This window comes from Coffea arabica, chromosome 11e (genome assembly GCF_036785885.1).
Source record: "Coffea arabica cultivar ET-39 chromosome 11e, Coffea Arabica ET-39 HiFi, whole genome shotgun sequence".
Lineage (NCBI taxonomy): Eukaryota > Viridiplantae > Streptophyta > Magnoliopsida > Gentianales > Rubiaceae > Coffea > Coffea arabica.
Window position 1 is genome coordinate 57,296,822 of NC_092331.1, and position 8,212 is coordinate 57,305,033.

At 33.2% G+C, this 8,212-nt stretch overlaps 2 long non-coding RNA genes across 2 annotated transcripts; both read left to right on the forward strand.

Moving 5' to 3' along the window:
- The first annotated feature begins 145 nt into the window (after positions 1–145).
- Positions 146–955, forward strand: LOC140021594 (uncharacterized). Its single transcript, XR_011825485.1, has 2 exons — positions 146–391; positions 730–955. It is a non-coding gene; the product is annotated as an uncharacterized lncRNA (long non-coding RNA).
- A 3,363-nt stretch (positions 956–4,318) lies between these two features.
- Positions 4,319–5,482, forward strand: LOC140021034 (uncharacterized). Its single transcript, XR_011825011.1, has 2 exons — positions 4,319–4,453; positions 5,232–5,482. It is a non-coding gene; the product is annotated as an uncharacterized lncRNA (long non-coding RNA).
- Positions 5,483–8,212: the final 2,730 nt, after the last annotated feature.

Sequence of the window (8,212 nt, forward strand, 5' to 3'; positions counted from 1 at the left end):
CACCTGATTCTGATGAAGCATTTGCTTGTAGATATCTACTTATTCCATTCTTCCCATTTGGCCACTATTTCTTGAGCTGTAAGTCTTTATTCGAATTCTTTCGGATGGGGTATAAATGGCTCGAGGTTTCAATGCAAAGGACAGCACCTGCATCCCAATTAATCTCCTAAGCGTCATTACATTTACAGATTTTTTTCCTTCTTTGTCGTGATTTAAAAGAGCTAAAAGTAAAATGGCATCATTGAAGGCTGAAAAATCAGTGGGCACTCAGCTCTTTGGGCAGGTCAAGAAGGACACTGCCAAGACTAGTGCTGATGGGGCTTCCAAAGCCCCCGCTCCCTCCAAACCAGCTGCCAAGAAGGCTGGCACAAAGTCTGAACCTAAGAAGAAGGTCACCTCTATCTCTATATTGACCCTTCATATTCATTAATTTTTCATCATTTCCCTTTTTTGTTGTTTATTTTATAATTTTGGAGTAGCCCAAACACATTGATTGAGATTAAACTATGACCACAACTATTTAGGTACACATAAATTAAGTATATTACCTTGTCGATTTGCCCGACAACATCAGATGTTTGAAAAAAAACAATAAATTTAACTATCTGAATTCCGCAATAAAGTGAAATTTACTATAAGAACTCTGAAATTAGAGATGTAAAAGGAAAATCCTTTTGAAAAAAAAAAACCTTGAAGTTAAGCTGATCCAATTCTTTCAATATCTTTCAGGCTAAGGCCGGAAAATCAGCTCCCAAGCACTAACCCGGTTTGGTAGCATCATATGGAGAGAAGCTGACTGAAGGCCTTAATACTGATATTTGTGCCTTTTAGTTTATACCCGAATCCGCCCACCCTGTTTTAGTATTTTACAAGTGTAATCCTTGGACTTTGTATCTCTATGTAACTCGGTTTGCTTGCTTATTTTGCAGAATAAAATACGCCTGTTCTGAAGAAACTTCTTATAAACTTTTCTTGTTTTTGGGTGTGGATCGTTGTATTATAGAGAAATTAAAAATAAAATGAATAGAAATGAGCTGATGAGTCCGAATTTTCCAAGGAGAAAAGATGCCAATGCCAAATTGACAGGTAATGGAAAAATGAGGATTTGGACATCAGTCAATTCTCCGGAATTGACTGCAGAATGCAAGGATCTCTGCTAGTCAATTTGACTCTGGCTCACATTTTTGCCACATTCTGCGGGTCAATACATGTGGTATTAGAAAGAAAAGTAAAAAACTAGAAAAATATGCTCACGGAGAATATTTGAGTTTGGGTCCAGCATATGTGTTTCTACTTTCTTGTGCATATTTTTCAATTAATACTCTCTCAAGAGTCTGCATTCTAACAGGAAAAATAAAAAAATTCCAATTGGATGACTTTTACATTCACAACTTTTTTTTTGGGGGGGGGGGGGGGGGGGGGGGGGGGGGGGGAAGAAGACAATTTTTTGAGGGACACCCTCGAAGTGTATCAAGGTTTTGATAATTTGCATAACAGACTTTTATCGGTTGCAATATAGTACATAAGCTTCGAATTTTTGCCACTTTGGTCAAATTGATTGTTGGACGCTCATTTTTGGACATAATAAAGAACAGTAGTAGATAATAATCTTAGGTTAAATTACGTTCAAACCAAAACTCGACCAGTGGGAGTCTGTTAACAAGATGGGAGAGGCTAACATGCGCACGTGACGGTGGTTCCTGCTAACTTGCGCGGTGCAGGAATAGTTCTCTGATCAGTTTTACTCCAATATATATATATATATATATATAATCTTAGGTTAACAAATATTCTCACTACTCAATAGTTCAAATTATGGATGGTCAAAAAAAGAAAAGAAAAGAAAAAGAACTCAGGCTGCATTATAAAAATTTCCAGTAATTAATACTTTGAAGGTGCAAAGCATCATCATCAGTTACTAAGTTTGTGATTTAGCAAGATCCATGGGTCTCGATGGATCTAAGTGCGGATCTTGGTGGTTTCCCAAAGACATTTTACGGTCTAGGTTGTTGTGGTGGATCTGGATCGTCATTCTCTCCCATTATTCATTTGAGAAATTCCGACCTATTTTTATCATTGATACCGAGTGAGTACCTTAATTGTCTCGTTTCTGTCTTTCAATATTTACGAAGATCTATTAAACATGTGTTACTTTGAGAGTGAAGAAAACAAAATAATGCATAGATTCCTATTTCATTTAAAATATAAAAATTTAGAATTTGTTAGATTCCTATCAAATGAATGCATAGGCGTTCTTTTTTTATTTTAATGTTGCATGTTTGATGTATTTTGTACTATTAGTGGAGATTTATATAATGAAATTATGTTGTCTTCGATCGAAAAACAGTACTTTCTTTTTTATTAGATTCCATGAGCCAGAAAATCTTGCCATTTTTGAGAAATTTGGGAAATTTCTTTTTTAATTAGCTCCTACATATAGTTTTGAGAAGCCCGCCTCCCATGAGTCCGATCTAACAAAAGCTACTTTGCTCGGGGGAGCCAAATCAATGACCAAGTCCGCCAACATGCATGCCTATTTATTTATAGTTTGTGTTCAAACTTCAAATTAGAAAACATGTATTGGTACTCTAGTTTGATATTCATGCGAAGTTCAAATTTCGGAATTTGTGTTTCCAGAATCTGAAATAAGCTACAAATCTTGCTTCTAATGTCAATGAAAAATATCAAAGTCCATCATCCAATCAAGAAAATATAAAATTTTATTCTACATTTGCAGTATGGAGTTTACGTATACCAAAATTTTGCTAAATCATTGTACCGTTTTGAGCGTTTGAGGATTTGGTGTTTCATGATCAGTATTGAAAATGAAGGGAGAAATTTAGTAGTGTAACATTTTTTGAAATTTGAAAATGTGATGTATATGAATTAGAAAAAGTGACTAAAGAATGTGTCAAAAAAGAATATTCTCAAAAGCTCCAAGAAGGGTTTTTTTTTTTTTAAATATAGAAAAGAAGCAATCCAAATAATTCTGAGTTTTTTTTTTTTCCAACAAGAACAGGAGACCAACGCAAAACTGACCGCCAATTCAAAAGGATTGCGGCATAGACGACTTTGCCAGGTTTATGCGTGTGACACTATAGGGCCACAAACGGTTTGTATGGTCAAGTGCGAAGAAAAATGTCAATGTAAAAGAGAGAATTTGATTCGTAGTTGCTCAAATGATTTCTATTTACGGGTCCAAATGGTTTTTTCCTTGTTTTTGAAGAGGCTATAGAATATAGACCATGGTATTCATATTTGTAGGAGAAAGTCAGTTGTGAATGACCAATATATATATATATATATATATATATATATATATATATAAGAATTGCATAAAAGAGAGTCTTAATTAATACCAACCATAGAGTTATAGAATTTAAGAAATTAATTATCCGCACCAATTTTTTACAGGTTTTAATTTTTTGGCGACCTCTTAAACTCTAATCCTGTAAATAATCTATAACAAATTAAACTTCGATTAACACACCAAACTTGTAAAAGAAGAAACTACACAGACTCCAAAAGGTAGTTTGAATTAATTGCCAGACTTATATCACCTTTCCAAGACATTCTGAGATGAATTAGTCCGAAGAGTCTAAGCCAGATTTTCTGATGGATGTTTGAAAATGAGAAACAAGAAAAGAAGTCAGAATTTGGTGCGTATCACCGGCATTGTTTTACACCTATCCACACAAAATTGTTAGTCTATCCATATGGTTTTGACCTTTAAAACTCAGACCAGGTCCAAGCCAGACCGGGACTTGTTATAAAGGGAGAGGTCCAACCCTGATTATTGAAATTTGCATAGATTGAAGAAGTCCAGAAACATGTGAATACAAAACTGATCAATTGGTTCAACAAAGAAAGAAATGGTGAACTGAATTGATCAGTTTAAAATGGGCAATTTCTTTAAATAATGTTTTTTTTTTTATGTATTGCTTTAATTCACGATTACAAAACTTAATTTCTTTGGTTTTGAATTAAATTAAAATAATTTTTCGCTCACGAATTTAGACAATCTCGGAGTACTACGCAATTCTAATTTTTCTTTTAAGATTCAAATGCGAGGAATCTGGTCTCTTTCTGAAGACATCTCAAGTTCTAAGTCTAGATAAGGTAAACGGGTTTTTTTTTATCTTTCTTTTACTTTTTTTTCAAAGCTTAACAAGTTAAGTTATTTGAACTTGTCAATTAACACGTTTGCAAAATGTCAATAGCTTTTAAAAACAATTATCAAGGTAAGTTCACGCACCAAGCAAGCATTATATATATAGACCTTAATATTAAGAGAAGAAACTTGGACCAGTTGAAAAAAGAAATACTCGAGAAAAATGGGTCTGAGAACAGATCTTCGTGTTTTCTTCATCTTGCTTTTGTGGCTCATCATTCTCTTCTATTCATTTGAAACTTCCTCAGCTCGAAAATTGATTCTGATTCGTAAACTTGGCTCGTGAGTATCTATGTCCATTGCTTTCTTTTCGCAATCTCTTCGTTGACTTGATTAAGATAATTTGTTTAGCATTCAGATCGTTTATTTCTTTAATCTGATGTGGTTAGTTGTTCTACTTAATTTGTGAAGTTTAGGAGCTCAAAGAGTTCGAATTTAGAGTGATTAATCTTCCCATCCAAATAGATTCGAATTAAAGATCGATCCTTTGCATGGGATTGATTCTTTAGAAGGGAAAATTATTTGAGGGTTGTTAATCGTGTTATATTTTCTTCTTGGCCGCCCTGCCGGGATGATCATAATTGCATAGAATGATGAAGGCTTTTCAACCACTTCTCTATCCTATCGAGAGAGAGAGAGAGAGAGAGAGAAATTGATCTTTAAGATATAAATTTTGGAATTGGAGAGAGCTGGTTCTTGAATTAGGGAGAAATTGCCTATATTTTCATTTTACAGTTGCAAAATAAACATCTGAGGTTTTCAGTCAAATTGAGCACTTTTTAGTGGTTTAGAAAGCTTAAACTTGGAACTTATTGATAAAAGTTTAATTCTAGCATTAAAAGTGAGTTACTTCAAAGTTTTCCTCCTTTTCTGTTTCAGTAAGGAAGTTCTTTCTTCCTATGGAAAATGAAAAAGAAAGGTAGGTTTAGGATTATCAGAAGAATTAATGGGAAGGATTATCCGTTGAGTAAATCAAAGAACAGACAGTAAAGCAATATAATCTGCTTTTCCTGTTGTGCGTTTTATACATTTTCTAACTGTTTTCTTATTGGATTTACAGTGTACCAGTATCCAGCTCTCCCCAAGGCGGACATAATCACTGAAGTGCTCCCCGCATTTCGAGAAAAGGAAGGAAGCTATAGGTTTAGAATATAAATTTGCCAATTCAGAGTATAGAATTCAAACTTCGAATTGTAATTTTACATAGTTATTGTATTAATTCATTTAAAATGCTCTAGTTTGTTCGAACTAACATTTGTAACTTTTTTTGTTTCATCATATATTCATGTCTATTTTTAGCATGGAAGCTGACGTATGGTTTTCCATCGATTTAATCCCTTCAGTTCAATTAAAAGTTTCAATGCATTTTGTTTAATTTCAGAATATGATTGTGATATGTGTAGGATTTAAGATTTTTTTTTTCTAGTAGATACAATTGAGATGAATTTATTTGTTTGAATTTATAATTTTAAAAGTTTATCTGTGTTTGGAAATATTTAACTTTTTATCATATGATGTCTTAAATTGGTCCATGGCATATCGTATTCTGTGCACAAGTGTGTGTGTGTGGGTAGGTGGATAGGTGTGTGTGTATATATAATCTTTGACTTGAAGTTGAACCGGTCCGATCTGTTAAACTTTGGTCTGATCATTTCATCGGTTTAATTAACAGTGCAAGCTTCAAAACATTGCAATTAATAGACCTAGATTAAGTTCTGGCATGTACATGAAGCAACTGTTAAATCCTATTAAGTATGGTACAACATAATTCTTGATATACACTGATGTTAAAACAGGAATATCATCTCGGATTCATTTCAGTGAGTAATTAGTCCATAAACATTACTATTCATATATGTATAATTTAGGTGAAGATATTTTAGTCTTAATTTTCTGTTAAATGCTAAGTGGATGATCTGGAGTAACTTTAAATCAACCCACAATCTTATCCAATGCACTTCCATCTAAAGTATATTACGAATTCTAATCGGCATATTTGTACATGCCAGCGGGTTGGTTTTACGACATTTTCCCATAATTCCTTTTAGCTAGGTTCTCAAATTTGTACTTAATTACCTCTTTTATTTTGAAATTTCCTTAGCATATTCGACCTAGAAAATCTTGCAAAGGGGAGTGCTTGAGTCCTAAATTGGTAAAGAACGCACAATTTCGACAGTCTATTATTAACTGCATTTGCATTTATTCTCTCTTGTAAAGGTAATAGTATAACTCAAAATGCATGAAACGCCAACGATTGAAATAGATATATATCCAGAACTTTGCTCGTTTTATAATTGGCCAACCAGCATCCCTTCTGCAAAAATTGTCCCATTTATGTATTTAGAGAAAAGGGTAATGCAATTTGGATACAAATAAGCCATTAGTACAAATTCTTCACATCAATACTGGGACGTGCTTATAATTTTAGAAATCGAGGAGTCCTACATGAAATGGTCAAAAATCTCAGTCTGGGAAATACACTGCGGCCAATTCAAAATTTGTTCTCTTTCTCAGGGTATCTCAAGTTTCAAATTTTCTTGTTTTTTTTTTCCTGTTATACATTCAACGGCTAAGCAGCTTTGAATCTGTCAATTTACGCGTACCCTGCATGCATATTGATACCGTATAAAAGAAGAAACTGGAGGGCCTCTGTGGCAAGAGCATAAACTTGGAGAAGTCGAGAAAATAGTGAAGGAAAATGGTTCGGATAGCATCTCTGAGTGTGATCTCCATCCTGTTTCTGTGGATCATTATTCTCTTCTATTCATTTCAGACATCCGAAGCTCGAAAATTGATTCTGATTGCTAAACTTGCCTCGTGAGTTTCCATCCCCCTGCCTTCTTTTCGTCCCATCCTTTTTTTTCTCTTTTTTGGACTATAGTAATTAGTTTTCAAAAAAGAAAAAAAAAAAAAAGAAGGCGATGTGATCTCAACTCAGAGCCTTCAAATCATTTATTTCTATTGTATTTTGAAATTCAACCTGTAATATTTTCTTCATCGTGTAGGAAACTAGTAGCTTTGGATTTTTATTTTTTATTTTTAAAGAGGTCTATGAGATTAGTAGTTTTGGAACCAAAGGAGCACTTCTTTTTGTTTCTAAACGAACTTAAAATATAAGTTTAAAAGGGAAGTCTAGGATTATCAGAAAAATCAAGGGGAAGGTTTACTCCTTTGAGAAAATCAAAGAAACATAGCAAAATAATTAAAACCTTTGTTTAATGGTTTTGAATATTCTTCTAATTATATTTTCTCTTATTGGATTTGCAGCGTACCTACGGACAGATCCCCACGAGGCGAACACAATCACTAATTAAGGTGATCCCTGCTGCATTCCAAGAAAAGGAAAACGAAGCTATTGGCGTAGTAGACTAAATGTGTTTTAATCAAAATTGTACAATTCTAAAGTTTGAAATGTAATTTGAACGTAAATTGTATTAATTCATTTCAAATGCTCAAGCCGTTTAAACAAGTATAGGAAACTCCAACTTTTCGTTCATCATATATCTATTAGCAGAAAACCATGGAACCGATTACATGGGGTTTTTTTTTTTTTTTTTGCTAAATTTTTATCCCTTAATTCAATAAATAAAGGAGAGATGATGTTTTAAATGTTCAAAAATTTTATTTACGCTAGAATTCTGCACGTAAATGGAGAAATTGCTATATCCTATATTCCTACTACGCATCGGGCAACAAAATTCCTGATATATGCCCATCTTAAAAAAAGAAATATTTCATCATCTCAATGAATGCTAAATCCAGGAACATTACCAAGTATACTTCAGGTGAAGATATCTTTGGATACATACTATTAATTTGTTTCGAATTAGATGAGTTAAAATAAATCTGAGTCGGCCCAAAACAACCTTAAAATTAATCTAATATTAAAGCAATTTAAAAATTTTTGTTTAATGATTTTATGCGTTCTTCATAATATATATATATATATATATATATATATCTATATATATATATTCTGCAGACTCGTAGTTTTAAGACAGCCCGCAACAACCTTAAAATTGATCTAATTTTCACTTTTAG